The 16,491-nt window shown below is 41.1% G+C and overlaps 1 long non-coding RNA gene across 2 annotated transcripts in view; it reads left to right on the top strand.

Annotated features, from left to right (window-relative positions):
* Positions 1-559: 559 nt before the first annotated feature.
* The window catches only part of LOC147022734 (uncharacterized), a 62,586-nt gene continuing 46,654 nt past the window's right edge, over positions 560-16,491 (top strand). For both annotated transcript variants that reach the window (XR_015059694.1, XR_015059693.1), the window contains exons 1-2: positions 560-717; positions 5,431-5,525. This is a non-coding gene — a long non-coding RNA (uncharacterized LOC147022734). The remainder of the gene's footprint in view (positions 718-5,430; positions 5,526-16,491) is intronic.

Raw genomic sequence — 16,491 nt, 5'->3', positions numbered from 1 at the left:
GAGGCAAGGTATGAAGGAAAGGTCGAATTGAGAGCAGTCTGTTTAAATAGTAGAAGAGTAGTTCATTATGATACAGTAAAGAGTACCACACGTGTGAAAGGAAGATGAAGCATTTTAAGAGATCATTTTTATTATTATTATTATTATTATTATTATTATTATTATTATTATTATTATTATTATTATTGTTGTTGTTTGAGAGTTATCATCAGATTAGTTAATGTAAATGTTGTAGAAAGAATCGTGAGGTGAATGGTGAATTTCGATCGGTAAGCGCAGGGGGTGGAAACAGATCACGTGTCTATGGGAGGTGTATTGTCAAAAGTGAATTTATTTATTTTAAATAAGGATTGCGTAACATTCGGAAAAGGGCAGGTTGAAGTAAAATCGGGGAAGTGTGTGGTGAATTTGGAACTGTAAACGCAGTGTGAAGCTGCTGGGTCGATGAAAAGTACCAGGAAGAATGTGGAGAGAGAGAGACACGTGATTTCAGGAGGTGTATAGATCGAAAGGATACAAGGAAGATTATTAATTTTTAAAAACAGTTAAGATTCGGGAATGGAATGTTGTCGGAAGAAATTGTGAAGGTAATGGCGAGAGTGGGTCAGTTCAAGTATAATAAAGATGGTGAAGAAGAAGAAGAAGAGGAGGAATAATAATAATAAGAAGGTCGGGAAGAAGAAGAAGATCGGGACTCGTGGTTATGCAGGGAGAAAGGTAGTTTTTTTGTTTGTTTGTTTTTTGTTTTGGATTTAAGACAAGAAGCAGAGTGTTTAGATTGGGAGGGATGAGGGACGTTGGGAGAGTGGGGAAAATAGGAATTAAAGGTAATCGGGAGAAAATGCATATAAACACGATTGTACACCTGGAGGGGAAGGATGGGTAGGCCTCAAGGAACCCAATAAGACAAGGCCGACGAAAACTCACAAAATACAGAACGAGGAACACACAGAAACATGTGGATGAGTAAATAAACAGTTAAAACGGGACAGATAACGACCGGAAACTTAACTTTGAGAAAGTCAGCAGAGAATCCTGAGAGAGACCTGCTGACGCTCCAAACCCAGAACCATTGTAATGTGATAGAATAGAAGGGTGAAAGCAAAATTTGCCAATGTGGATATCAAGTGGGCCATCAGAGAGTTGGCGTCTTGTGATGGGCATGCCCCACATTCGGCCAAAATGACCAAAGCCTTCAAAGCCAATCATCCGGCTACCCCGCCTGACCTCGACCTACTGGCTGTGCCCGATGGTGAATTAGCCACTCTGGTGGTTCTTTCTGAGAATCCTGTCTGAATCGCGCTCAACCTTTTTCCATCTGGATCAGCTGCGGGCCCAGATGGGCTCAGACCGGGATGTCTTCAGGCTCTTTTGGGCAAGGAATCTGCCAGTGTGGGGGTCCACTTACTCTCTTCTCTTATCCTGTTCATTAACATGGTTCTGCGGGGAGTTTCCAAAGCTGTGCGTCCTGCTTGTCATTTTAATTTGCTCTAACCAAGAAAGAAGTTGGTGTTCATTCCATCACTGTGGACAATACTTTGCACTGTCTCATCTCGCGACCAAAGCCGCAGTCTGATCTTTTTTTGAAGATCTTGTCACTGAGCTACATCTTGTCCAGTTGGACTATTCAACTGAAGGTGGGTGTTAAGCAGCTGCCTACGCTGCCAGACTTTATCTGACAAATCCACCTCCTGATTGCATCTTTCTTTCGATCGACATGCGTAATGCATTTAATTGCTTGAGGTGAAACTTTTTTTTGTCTGAAGTATGAAGGCACACCCCTAGTATCTATCTGCTCATCTGACAGGCATATTTCAGGCCTTCTGATTTGCTCTATGGAAACGAGGCCATTTATTCAGCAACTGGTATTCAACAGGGTGACACCTTCGGGCCAGGTCATTTTCCCCTGAGCATCAACCCAATAGCCAGGGGGGTTCAGTCAGAGTTCAATATTTGGTAACTCGATGATGCATTATTTGTGGATGAACCCGTGAAAGTGCTGTCTGACTTCGTGAATATCATTGCCTGGTTGACTGACTTTGGCCTCGAGATCAATGGTGGCAAGTGCGAGGTGACCATCCTCAACGATGCATCGCTGGATGACTGTCAACTTCCCGAGGCCATATTTAAGGCAGTGCTCCCTGATATTAAGATTTTTTTGATCAATGACTGTACTCTTCTTGGTGCTGCAATCTCCCCAAGGCCTTTGCCCAAAGCTATTATCGAGAAGCTATTATCGAGAAGCCCAAAGCTATTATCAAAGCCATCTGGAGCAAATTGATGCACACGAAGCATTTGTGCTGCTCAACAACTGTTTTGCCCTGCCAAAGCTCCTGTATATTTTGCATAAATCTCCCTCCTACCTGAATGGTGCACAACTAGTAGCTTTTGACCACATAGTTTGCCAAACCGAAAGTAAAATCTCCAATGTTGCTTTCAACGATTATGCTTGGATGCAAGCGATGCTCCCAGTTAAGCAGGGAGGTCTGGATTTCTGGAGGGCTATTGATATCATTCTCCCTGGCTTCATCTCATTGCTGGCAGTCCACTCCATAGTTGATGCCGTTTTGTCCCGTGTAAGCGGTTTGATGCAAACGGGGAAGTTGACAGTGGTGGTGTTGTCATGGAGTTCAGCCCATATCAGTGTTTGCGAACGAGAAGGCCTGTCCTGGCTTTGCCAAAAAGCATGGGATGTTGAGGCGGCAAGTGTCTTTTGTCAGCCTGTTGAACAGTGCGGATCAGGTCAACAGAGCCCGTCTTTTGGCCGCAGCCACTAAGGAAAGTGGGATGTGGCTTCATGCAGTTCCTGCTCCCTCTTTGGGAACACAGCTTGACCCTGAGTCTTTACGGGTTGCAGTTGCACTATGAGTTGCAGCATCAGTCTGTGAGTGGCATAAATGTCAATGCGGTAATATGATGGATACACTTGGACACCATGGTCTGTAGTGCCGTTTCAGTGCCGGTTGATCTTTTAGACATTTGGCCTTCAACGATACCATCTGTCCTGGAACCCCTTGGTGTAGACCTTGGTGAAAACACCTGCCCAGATGGTTTGACCATTGTCCCTTACAAGAATGGGAAAATCCTAACCTGGGATTGCACTTATATCAACACTTTCGCCAAATCACATGTTTACAACACAGCCTCAATGGCTGGAGCAGCTGCCACCGATGCGGAAGTTCTGAAACCTAATAAATACGCCGGCCTCAGCCAAACTTATTTAATCAAACCAATCGCCATCAAAACAACCTGAGTGTATGGCCGATCTGAGTCCAACATTATTAGTGATATCGGTAGAAGGCTCGTGGCATCGACTGGTGATATAAGGCAACTGGTCTGGTTCAAGCAGTGACTCAGCTTGGCCATCCAGTGGGGAAACGCCATTAGCATTCTGGCTTCGGCGTGGGAAGAACAAAATCCCACATTAACACCATTCTAAAGTCTGTTGTTTTAGAGAGGTGTGGGGTTTCACTCATTTATTTTGTTTTATTTTTTATCTTTTTAAAAAAAAAAAAACTTTCATTTACTTGGTTGGAGTTAAAAAAATTATATTTATCTTTTTTAATTTTGTAGAAATTATTAACAATTCATTTAAAATCATCTTCTTATATTCTATAAATTTAATTTTGTGTTTTCTTTTCTATTCTTTATTTATGGAATTGTTATTATTTTAACTCGGAAGATAAATATCTGGAGATAAACAGCAAGTTGCAAATTGAAAAAGAAATGGAGGTCGCAAATCAAACTAAATTGCGGCATCGGAAGTACACATAAACCATGGCGCTCGTGATCAAAACGGAAGTGCTCCAATCGCTGTTGTGCACATCTAACAAAAGGTCCTAAAAAGTGATCATACCCATGTGTACTAAGATTATTATAATTTATTGAGAAACTGAAAATTATCAGTTACATCAATTAGTCGTTGTGTACCACAAAGCACTACCACTATCCTACATAACTCTATGCAGCTGTAGGCTTGTCAGGTTGTGTCATTCGCTGCCAGGATGTGTGTGGTGTATTATTGCAGTGAAAATTTGACGAAATACAGGCCAAATTGTAACCAGCGAATCTTTTTGAGGAAATTTTGAGGTTTTCCTCTTAAAGGTTCCGAAAGACTTGCAATGACAAAATTATTCGCAGTTAAAGGATATGTATTATGCGTTTTTGGAAACCTCGTAACCTCCATTAGGCCAGCAATGTCGTCAGACCTTTTCAGGCATTTGTGTGATAAGGTACTTTCTGGCTTCCTGGCAAAAGGCAGGAGAGGCAATTTCCCCGGACATCCGCCCCTCCCACCCCCATCCTTTCCTGCTCCAGAATCTCTGGGGGTAAGGGTTAGTCTAACCCAATGAGCTTGGATGCCATCAATAATTCTGCAGTGTGAAATATCATTGACACTAAAGTCAACAACTCTATTTTGGCTACCTGTCTTCTCAAATATTACTTTACCTGATATGTGCAGCCAACACAGAATACTCCTTGAATATCACCATACCCAGGCTGATCCAAATGCCCCCATCGAATTTTCCTACCTTCTGCTTCAAATCGCTCAAGCCATTCTGGAGTCCAGCTCCAGTGACTTGGGGGTGAACCAAGAGGAATGCCAATGGTGCTGGGAAAATATGGTCCGAAACAAATATACTCGATTCTTGACCTGACCGAAGAACCTAATGTTTATGATCTATCCTGGAAACCATGGTTCCCATTAAACCGGCTTCACACGTCTCAAGCTCAGAGAGCTCACCACTTGCACAAATGGGAAATCAAGTAAAGTTTAGCATGCAACCTAGAGAAACCTTGACTAAACCATGACCCACACAGTTAACCGCTGTGAACTGTGAGAACTTAGTGGGGGCATTGGAGCAATTCATGCAGCCACAACTGATACCATTACTAATTGGCTGTTAAACCTGGACTTAGATTCATGATTCATTAAGCTGGGTTGGCAGGGTTGCCTCGAGGTATTTACATTTGCTTCTGAGCTCAAAATGAATTCCAGCTCAGCAAGTGGTTTCAACACAAATCAACTGCGTTATATCACATCATCAAGGTCCACATCAAAAAGGTGTTTTCTTATCTTGCAGCAGCTTGCAGATAAGATGCAGCTCTAATCAGACTTATCAGATGTATTCCTTTTGCAGCAGAATGGAAAACTCCCTCAGAGATTATCCACGAGAACTGTCTGGAACTGGTTCCATGCTGCAGATTATGAAGCTAGAAAACTGATAAAATGCCCTCTTCTCATCCCAGAACACAAAACAATCTGCTTGTCATGGTGCAATGCACAGCAACACTGGAACATCACATCCGGGAGGAAGATCCATTGGTCTGATGAGGGCTAATTTCATCTTCATGTGACTGGTGAAAGAACTTGGGTTTGGTAGCAACCTAACACAGCTAACACAAATTATTTTTCCTTCCTAACTCCAGGGATGTCCCCATGGAGAACCGGGCTGAGTTTTCACCTTTCGAAGCTTGAAGAGCCGAGTGGCTTTACAACTCAAGCAAGCACTCCAACAAAACAGGTGAATAAACTTTTTAAAATGAAGCGTTTAATTTTTTTATATGTACCTATCTATGCCAAAGTGATGGGTTGTATATTGAAAGAAGATCGTACAAAAATGGGAAATGTGGTGTAAAATATAATTGCACATTTTCATTGAGCCAGCCACTGCCCGACGCACTGTACGACAACGCTGGGCCAAACACAGGCGAGTGCGCCCTGAACTTTGTTCAAGTCGATCGATACATTCAGTTACATCACGAATATTGTAGAGCGCTCGCTGAGTGGCTTAAGCACTCCAACGAAACGGTTGATAAGGAACAGCTGGCTTGCCAAGCGATTAGCGATCGCTAATCGGTCATATAAACACCTTGCACCTGGAGGCCACCAAGCAATGCCTGAATTGGAGAAATTAATACTTTTTTTAGCAGTTGGAACTACTGCTGAAGTTAATAAAGAAGCTTAAAATTTGAAATTTGGCTCAGATTAAGAGATTCTAGAGGTAATGGCATGGGCGGAAATGAAATATAGCCACGGATGCTGGTGTCTCCCTGCTTTTATAAGCATTGCAATGTATCCAGCGATTCATAGGTATGATGAACAGGTAATTGATGATATTAGCGAGGAAAGTGAAAAAAAACTTGATTGTGAAGAAATGGTTGCGGCCTGTTCATCATAATCGCTCCGGTATCATGCAGCAATGGCTGAATGGGACTTGGTTCCAGTGCTTTCACCACTCACAGTTTGGAGTCGTAGATTGTCTGGTTTCTAACCGAAAGGTTTTCAGTCATAAGTGTATGGAAGCTTGTTGTATTGCCCTGATAATGTCCCAATGAAAGCAAAACTGGTCGGCAGCTGCGTCTCTATGTACTGCAGTATCTGAAATCACATCTTGGTAATTAGTGCTGCAAGATAGCTGTTCCAGGATATATATCTTGAAAATTAAAAATGTAACGAAGCTGCAAGTGAATGAAGCTTTCAAACCCATTGGTTGGAGAGCTCACTTGACTCCTACATTTTTCATGAAGAAAATCATGTGTCTACCATGTTGGTTTTCTGGTAAGCCAAAGATGTCTTCAGAAGTCTCACATTCATAATTTGAATTATCCGAGCTGTTATTATATTAGATATATTATATTAGCACAACTGATACCATTACTAATTGGCTGTTAAACCTGGACTTGGATTCATGATTCATTAAGCTTAGTTGGTATATTCATTCATTAAGCTAATATAATATATAGTATCACAGAACAACCCCCTGCCTTCCAGCAACTGTGATTTTAGTCTATCCTGGAAGTTTCATCTGAGAACATTCCAGCACCTTCACGAATCTCACCAGGCACTTAACAGTACAATCAAAATTAGCTCTGCAGTCAAAATTAGCTTATTACATGAAGCAGTTTATCTTACAATTTACTGATCCGTGCGAAGCAAAACTTATAGCACGTAACCATGAATTTTAATCGTTCATTTACAGGAATTTACTAATGCTTAAATTTACCCCAACATCTAGCTTTTAACAGACACTATATTAATGTATATCTGAAAATCAAACAGGGCTGGCCCGATCTCCACCAAATTTTGCATATGTGTTGTAGGTCAGGTCCTGGGTACAAAGAAAAAAGAAATCTCCCCCCCCCCCCCTCTGAAAAACATGGAGGTGGGGTTGGACTTGCCAGTGCTCCCAAAGATAGCAGGTGTTTCTAGCACATGTAAAAAAACAACCTTTGGCATGACATAATGATTCACTTAAGTACCGAGTTTGCAAAATATTTTGAACATAGCACATGTGTATGCTAATAGTTCCAGCAGTTGACTGTTTAAATATTTTTTATTACATTTTTGGACTAACATAATATCACCTCCAAACAATATATAATATGAAGCTTCTATTCGAAAAATTCACTCTTTCCTGCAGTGCTTTCAGCAAACTAGAAGCACCCGCTCCTTACGGAAGCCGTCAAGGCGGTCATGTTATATTTATGCCTATTTTACTCCAAGGGGTCCCAGGATTACACACTCCAAAATGGTTACGATCGGTTCAGCCGTTTTTGCGGTACCTGGGAACAGACAGACCGACCGACGGTGAATTATAGTAAAGTTGGTGGATCACCACCGCATGTCATCCCACATCCTTACCCACAATCTGTTTTTTATTATCCCCTTTCACTTACACCAACCTCTCCCCCCTTACCTGCTGTGTTTTCCCACCTCTGGTCAATCCATTGATATTTTACCTTCTGTTACCTTGCTGTTCGTGAGGTTTGATCTCGTAAAGAAACGAGAGTCAGAGTTGTCCCATGTAACTTGAGGAATAGTCTACACTTACAGAAATGTATGTAATGCCTGCAAAATGACATAATGATGCATCTATAAGTGTGATCCAGAAGTGGGCGGAAGAAGCGAGGAGGTTCAGATGAAAAATGAAAAACATCTCATCTCGACAAAGTTTGTGCGTGCGTATTAACATAAAGACTAAATGGATTTCATCAGATCATTGCACAAAGCCATCTGTGCAGCCTAAAAACCTTCAGTGTGATATAATGCGGCCCTTTCAAATAACGACTTGTTTAATCACTGGGAAAAAGCAACAAATTGCTGTGACAATGGCTGGTCACATTTAAATTTCTACACTTGGATATGATATATGTACATATTGGTCGGACTAATGAAATGTGACTTTCATTTAATGTGCCAGAGAGAATTTTTTTCTTTTTCTTTTCTGATGTATCTTTACATCTGTCATAAATTACTGACAAGACAGGGAGTTGCAATTAAAGTGACTGAGCGAAATTAGCCATTATCCATCTTGCGTGTGGGTGCGGAACAGATCAAGCATGCCATGGGGTGGTTTTTCATTAAAGACCTAATAAAGTCATGGCACTTGTTCACTTTGTAATTTGAGAGTGGAGAAAAGTTTTAATAATGTATGTACAAAATCGACCGTTTTTAAAAAAAAATTGTTGATCTAAGGCTCATGGATGAACTTGTATGTACATCACGTGCAGGAAAAAGATATCAAACAAACTGTCCAACTTAAATTTTCACGATACCATCTTAATCACATTCCCTCATCATCGCTTCCTTTCTGACGTATAAAGTCCTGTCTCCTTCAGTAGCTTCTTTTAGCATAGTATAGCTCGCCCCGGAATCAATCTAGTCGCTCTGTGCCGAATCCTTTCTTGGCAGCTATGTTCTTCCTCAGAGGTGGTGACCAAAACTGACCTCATTACATACATTCATGCGCAGTGTTAACACTACCCCCTCTTGATTTATAATTTATTCCCATGTGAACACAATCAAAAATTACATCAGCTTTACCTATAGCTGCCTGGCACTGTGCTGTCTGCTTATCCCCTCCACCTCCGTATCTATTTCCTCTCTCACATCCTCTGTGTCACATGCTCCAAAGCTGCTCCATGCATTATTTAGTCCCCAGGTTTCCTTTTTCTTAAGAATGTTCTGGACTTTATAAATTGCCTTATAAATTTCCGAATGTTAAACTGCATCTGACAATTTTTTTGCCCAAGCTCTGAAAGTATTTATGCTTTCCTGAATTTGATCATCCCCTCTCTGTTATCTACCTGATGTCTAAGCTTTGTGCTGCCTGCACATTTGGAGACCATACCCTTAAACTCACTGAGTGTTGAAACCTCAGGTACATGATGACTTACAACCTCCCAGCCAGGCATCTTCCCACTCACAGCAACTCTTTGCTTCCTATGACTAAGCTAGTTCCCAAACCAGTTATCTACTTTACCAGCCACTTCACAAGCCCTCACTTTGGCTAAAAACCTCCTCTGCGGTACCTTATCAAATGCCTTCTGAAAGCCTAGAAATAATGTCTCCTGCCATTCCCTCATCCACCAAATCAAAAATTCCCTCTGACAATTCCAAACAATTTGTTAAACAACATTTCTCTTGGCGGTCGTAAATTATTTTGGATTTATCTAAATGGCCACTCTTCTGATGCCTAAATAATGTTTCTAATACCTTATCCATTCCCAAAGTTAAGCTTATATATCTATAGTTCTCCATTGCTTCCCTTCGATCACTTTTTAAACAATGGTGTTACATTTGCTACCCGCCAATCCTCTCAAAACTTCCCCGATTCCACCAAGCTATTAAATATATTAGATAAGATCTCACTTACAGCACGAACCCTGCCACCTCCTTCAATGCTCTTTAATGCATATTATCTGGTTTTGGAGCTTTATCTTCTCTTAGTTGTCCTCGCTATCTTGTTACATCCTCTACTCCTACTAATATCTTCTCTAACAGCCCATCCTCACTTTCATGAAAAAATTATCCTCTCTCCGACTCGTAAGTCCTCCATCTGTTGAAAAATTGCACAAATGATGAAGCAAATAATTTACTGATTAAAACCTGCTTTCTCACTGCATCACTCTTGATGCTATCCCTCAATGGCCCTGCAGCTGCCTTACACATGCTGGCTTACACCTTGATACTTAAAATGCCTTGTTATGATGTTTAGTATTCTTTTCCATATCCCTCGTGTCCACTTTTGGCCTGCTTAATACGTTCTTAAATATCGACAGTTTACTACTACTGTATATTTAATTTACTCTTGGACATGAGAAGCAAGGGAATAAACATGGAACGAGAAGAGAAGAGGGAAAGAAACACCAAAAACTGCAATTAAGAAGGTTCAATTAGAAAGGGTTAATGGGGGTAATAAAGATTGTAGGGAATGATGGAAGTGTACCACTTGCTTGAAGCCCTAGGACGGAAGAATGGGAAAGCACAGCTTTTGGAATGTGGTTCCACACCTGGGAGAAGGGACAAAATAATTGAGGTTTCCCACCAGCCTGGATTTTTGGAAGGTTAATTAGGAGTGGGTAAACTGGAAGAACATAAACTTGACTTGTGGTTTGTCAGAGGGTTGAGACGGCAGAGGGAACTAAATCGGAGGAGAGGCAGTAAAATGTAGAGGCCACCAACCTGCTTGTAATTTGAGAGTAGCTAAGATATTATGCTTCAGCTTTGTCACAGGAGATTCAAATAATATTGTGAGCCTTATATCCCACATAGAGCAGGAGATGCAGACATGATGCTGGGGTCCCAGCCTATACGAGAGAGCCATGCTCCACAGACAAAGACCTTGTATACTTTTAATAGTTGCGATTTCTCAAGGAAAGACTTGGAAAAACAGAGGATCCCCAGTTTGCTGCTGGTTTTCGAAGCCAGCTTTGCGAAATTGGCAACCCGGCAGATGTCACGGCTGATGACGAGGCCCAGGTGTTCGAGAGACTGACCATGCAAAAAGTTAGGTGGGTTTGTTTGATGATCCTCCCAGAGTGACAGCGAGAGACTGAAAGAGATGCCATTTATGTACATGAGGAAGACTGATATCAACACACTGTGCTGGGCCATTCCAGATTCCCATGGGAGAGGGGAGAAGAGCATTCCATTGAAAGTAACATGTTTAACATGAAAAGTAACGTGAAAAGTAACATGTGTCTGTGGAGGAAGTAAGAAATCTAGGGATGAAGGTGGCCTTCCTTGTCACAGACAGAGAGCTTGAAAAGCAAAGCAGAATGCCAGACTGTGTCGAATCCCCAATATAGCATGTCAAAGGAAGTGATCCTGATCATTTCCCAGGACATATTTCCTCCTTAAATGTTCACCAATTATCTGATGTTCATTGCCCTCCCATCTGCATGACCAAATCTCCAGCACCTAAAACTCTCCTAATGCCTTCATAATCTGTGGTCGTAAAATGCAATTGCTTTACTTTAATATCCCAAACTCCAACTCTTAACAGTATCCTTTATCACATTATCTGGTGGTTAGTCATCCCTAAGTGCTCAACTGGTTCCACCTTTTCCACCATATGAAAATCCTTTCCCCAAAAACTCATCTCGCACTGCCCCTTCCACTGATGGGGCTATTTACAAACTGATTTATATAACATGAGTTCTGGACAAATCTTCAAATTCCGTGCATCTCTGCTTTGCGATTTCTCTGTAGCTAAACTCAATCTATACCACACAAGTTGAGTTCCTCCATAATCATTACTCTTCCCTTTCTGCATGCCTTTCTAATTTCTTGCCTGAACTTCTGTGGGATTCTGTCTCTTCCCTCACTCCAGGAGCCCAATTAGCAGCATCCTGTGAGTACTTTAATATTCTTACCATGTCCAATCTGTCCACACAGAATCCTCCACATTATTTCCCTCCTAAATGCCATGCTTGTCTCTCGATACAACACTGTTTTTTTACCCAGACAGCTATACTTCCTGCTATTTTATGTATCTTTCCCATCACGCTTATACATTTTGTGGCCTTGCAATCCTGTCCTCCAACTTCTCTTCTCATTCAAGCCATGTCTCACTTACTGCAACTATATCACAATCCTCATCAGCTACTACAGTTTCAAGCTCCTCCATTTTATTATTAAGACCTGTGGAATTTGTGCACAATGTTTTTAAACTCCTTCCCTGTAATTTTTCTTTCTGGCCTGCTTCTATCACTTGCACTGCTATGCGTAAGTCCTGTGTTGCCTCCTTTCCCTCCTCTTGCCCAAAAATGTCCGAATTCTCTTAAAAATAGAAAGGCGCTCAGGAGAGCGCATATCTCCGCCAAGCTGAATAGTTTACGTTTTGTATCCCACTGATGGGCCGGATCTGGATTCAGACCTGAACTAAAATTTAATCGGTTTGTTCTTGTCACATAACCAACTCATCCACCAAGTTTCGTCCGAATCCGTCAATAACTTTTTGAGATATTCTGCTTTATATCGTTTTAGCCCTGTCACTCAATGCTGAGGAATCACTTAATGCTTGGATCTGGATCTGGATTTGGATCTTCACCAAAATCGAATCAATTCTTCCTTGTTACATATCCAACCTGCTGATAAGGTATTGTCCAAGTCCGTTCGCAACTTTTTCAGAAATCCTGATATATGTCATTTTTGGCCTGATCTTTCAATGGTGAAAAATCACTTTTAAAATTCTCGGATCCAGATCCACATCCGGATCTTGACCAAAATCTAATCTAATCCGTCCACAAGTTTTTGAGATATCCTGTTCACAAACAAACAAATGAAAAATCACTCATAGAGTAACACTTGGTGAAACGGAACAGCACTTGGTAGAGCGCATTCCTCCGCCAGGCTGAACACTTTACAATTTGGATGCTACTTATAGGTCGGATCTGAAACCGGACCTTAAGCAAAATCGAATCTGCTTGTTCTTGTCACCTAACCAACTTATCCACCGAGGTTTTTCTCACAACTCAGCCACAACTTTTAGAGATATCATGCTGTATATAGTTTTTGGCCCTGTCTCTCAACGGTGAAGAATCACTTGAGAAATGCTCGGATCCTGATCCGGATTCGGATCTTCACCAAAATCGAATCAATTTGTCATTACCACGCACATGTGCCCACCAAGTTTTATCCAAATCCGTGCACAACTTTTTGAAATATCATGTTATATATTGGTTTAACCCGATATCTCAATGGTGAAGAATCACTTCAAAAATGCTACGATCTGGATGCGGATTCGGATCTTTACCAAAATCGAATCCATTGGTCCTTGTCATACTCCCAACATGTCCACTGAGTTTCATACAAATCCGTCCCTAACTTTGTGAGATATCAGGCAAGATCGTTTTCACCCCCATCTCTCAATGGTGAAGAATCACGAAAAATTAAATAATTCTCATATCCAGATTGGGATTTGGATTTACACCAAAATTAAATTGGTTCGTCGTTGTCACTCATCCAACCTGTCCACCAAGTTTTGTCCGAATCCCTCCTTAACCTTTTGAGATATTGTGCTCTTTATCATTTTTGGCCCCATCGCTCAATGGTGGAGAATGACTTAAAAAAAATTAAAGTATTTGCATCTGGATTCGGATCTTCACCACAATTATCCGTTGCTGTCCTTGGCTGGTCACCAAGAACAACAAAAAAAAATTCACGATTGCTTGAAAACTGTGGCCAAAAAACTTGTGTGACTAACAGATAAACAGACGGACAAACAAACGCGACAGACCAACATACTTGGTGAAAACATTTTTTCCGCCAAGTAACAAACAAACAACAAACAAACAAACAGGAGTGAAAACATAACCTCCTTCACCTTCGGCAGCAGAGGTAAATATGTATATTTTCACCTGAAACCTTCATGCTTCCCCCCTCCTCTCTAGTCTGTTCAGGTCCTGCTCATCCATCTGAAAACAAGATGTTTCCCACTGTTTTCTAAATGCAAATCGTCATTGCAAGCAACTCTTTTCTACCCACAGGTTGACATCATTTGCCCTGCACATTAATTCCATTCCTTTCTCCAATTCAGGGAACAGTGCTACAAAACATAACCTCACAACCCCTTGCATCCAAAAGCTATCCAATGACCTATACCAATCTTCAAACTTAACAGAGTGAACTTTACCTATTTTATTCACTCCTGCTTGCGCGACCCGCTACAGTTTTCCGCAACACACGAGATAAACAGAGGCAGAGCAGCAATAAAACATCTCAATGTGACCTTAGAAAGGAAGCGTGCGGAATACAGAAAACTGGTTATTTCTGCCCAACAAAGAGGCAAATAAATAAATAAATAAATCAGAAGATATAGTTACCGCAGAACCACGACAATAACCATATCTTTTGCAAAAAAACATCTCGTGTACAAAAGCACTTTTCACTTTCTGTAAAAACTAGAACGTGCTGAAGATAAATGTGCACTTTTCCATGCCGTGTATTGTGCGTGTAATTACCTGCTTTGCCATTGATCAGAATGACAGCATTATAATAAGGTATAAACGCTTTGTCAAAGAGCCGGAGAGCCGCGTTTGAATCATCTGCAAACACAATGGATACCAAACAAGAACAAATGTTTTGATTACGGGATGCATTAAAGAAGCACGACTGATGAATGCATCACCCTGTTGTGCTATCTTGCAGCTGCATAAAAGGCTGAATAAATGAAGAGAAAGGAAAACTGTTTGCGGTGTAGTCCATAACCCACGTGTGATTAATAAAGGGAATTGTCCAATTTGATTCATTTGATCCTTTGTAGGTGCTTACCAGATTTCCTTGGTCATTGGTGCAATCCTATGTTTTGGAAAATCATCCCCATTATCCTGTTGTTAATATCAATGATGTGTGTTTATACATTGTTTTCTAGCCGTTGGTACGTGAGGCATTCATGGAGTTCTCAGAACAGATACATGAATGCAAGAAACGTCTTCATTTTTCAATTATAAAGGTGTATAACACTAGAACGGCGCTCGGTAGAGCGCGTACCTCCGCAAGGCTGAACAGTTTACGTTTTGTATACCACTGATAGGCCAGATCTGCATCCAGACCTGATCCAAAAACGAATCGTCTTCTTCTTGTCAACCACCCAAATCATCCACAAAGTTTTATCATAATCCGTCCATAATGTTTTTAGATATCTTGCTATATAGCGTTTTTGGACCCGATCTCTCGATGGTGAAGAATCACTTAATAATAATAATTATAGTATCTGGATCCGGATTGGGATCTTCACCAAAATGTAATCTAATCGTCCTTGTCACACACCCAACCTGTCCACCAAGTTTCGTCCGAATCCGTTTGTAACTTCTCGAGATATCGTGCTCACTGATAGACAGACAGACAGACAAACAGGCAAACAGGGGTTTAAAAAATAACACTTAACCGCCATCCATCTTCATAAGCGGAGGTAAATATTGAGAAGAAAAATCCCTCTAGTTTAGAGGTAAATATGTTGAAAAATAAAAACTTGCTTTTCTTGGTCAATTGTATCTGATTTGCACAACTTTTTAAATCCCCCTCGTTGACCCCTCAATAAATTACAGCTAAAACATCCACACATTAAGACCATCTATAAAAAGCCTCTATAAAGTGGTGTTCCAAAAGTTTCTAGTTTGATATGTAAAAGTGCATTATTTATTTTCTGTTATTATATACTGTATGTCTTTTTAACACACAAAACAGCTTGACTGAAACTATAATTGGTTGACCACCTGTGTTAACTTGTCTCCTCATTCTCCCAACTGTGGAATCATCTCCCTGTGTCTGTTGTCTCGACATCCTCACTCTATCTTTGTAAGCCTGGTATTGGCTTAGTGGTTAGGGTGGCTGGCTTAGGATCAGAGGGTCCTGAATTTGAGTCTCTGGCTGCTGAATTTACACCAGCTGGGGTTGACTCAGCCTGTCATCTTTCCAAGGTTGGCAAAATGAGTACTAGTATACCGGTCGAGGGGCACGGCATCAGTGGCACAGCTGTGCTTCCATGAAATGATAGCTACCCTTGCAGCCAAGCTGCCATGCACAAGTACAGAACTCGTTCTTTCAAATGTGCTGCTAATCACGATGTCATGTGCTCACCCATGCACATCCACAATCTCTTGCACACACAGATTCTTTCTCATTCTGTTGCTCTCCAGGACATTGTTACTCGTTTTTGTGTTATTTATCCTTTTTTTCTTGTACATGTCCATCCCCCATACCTTCTGGTAGTTTGTGAATCTGCTAATCTGTTGCCCTTTGTCGATGAGTTCCTCCATGAGCTTATACCCTTTTATAAAGAAAACTTGGTCCCTTTGCTGCCCATGTTTTAGAAGTCATTATCCTGTTAGTATAGAAACTCCTCGACTAAAGAAATCATGGTGCCAATCATCATCATTGTGAAAATTCCACACTTGAAGCTCTGGCTTCAACTTTGGAACAGGTTTCTCACGATTCCATGAGCTCAGATTGTGTGTACAATAAAAACAGGTAGAAGTCTGAGGGAGCCAAATATGGTGAATAATCTGGATGTGGAAGCAGTTATAAACCACAGTGGGTCACAATGTTCACTTCACTTTGGCCATGTGGTGTCCTGCATTGTTCTCGAGAAGCAACTCCTTCAACTTCTCAATTCAACCTATTCTTGATGGCATCTCGATATTGCACAGTTTAGGAGCAAAGTATTGCATTTTTAAAGTTTAGCATTTTTGAGGTAGTCAATC

This window comes from Eptatretus burgeri, chromosome 7 (assembly GCF_056783735.1).
Source record: "Eptatretus burgeri isolate ZD-2024b chromosome 7, Ebu_testis_v1, whole genome shotgun sequence".
Lineage (NCBI taxonomy): Eukaryota > Metazoa > Chordata > Myxini > Myxiniformes > Myxinidae > Eptatretus > Eptatretus burgeri.
Note: the sequence above shows the minus strand (reverse complement) of the source record. Positions and strands in the feature narration are given on the sequence as shown.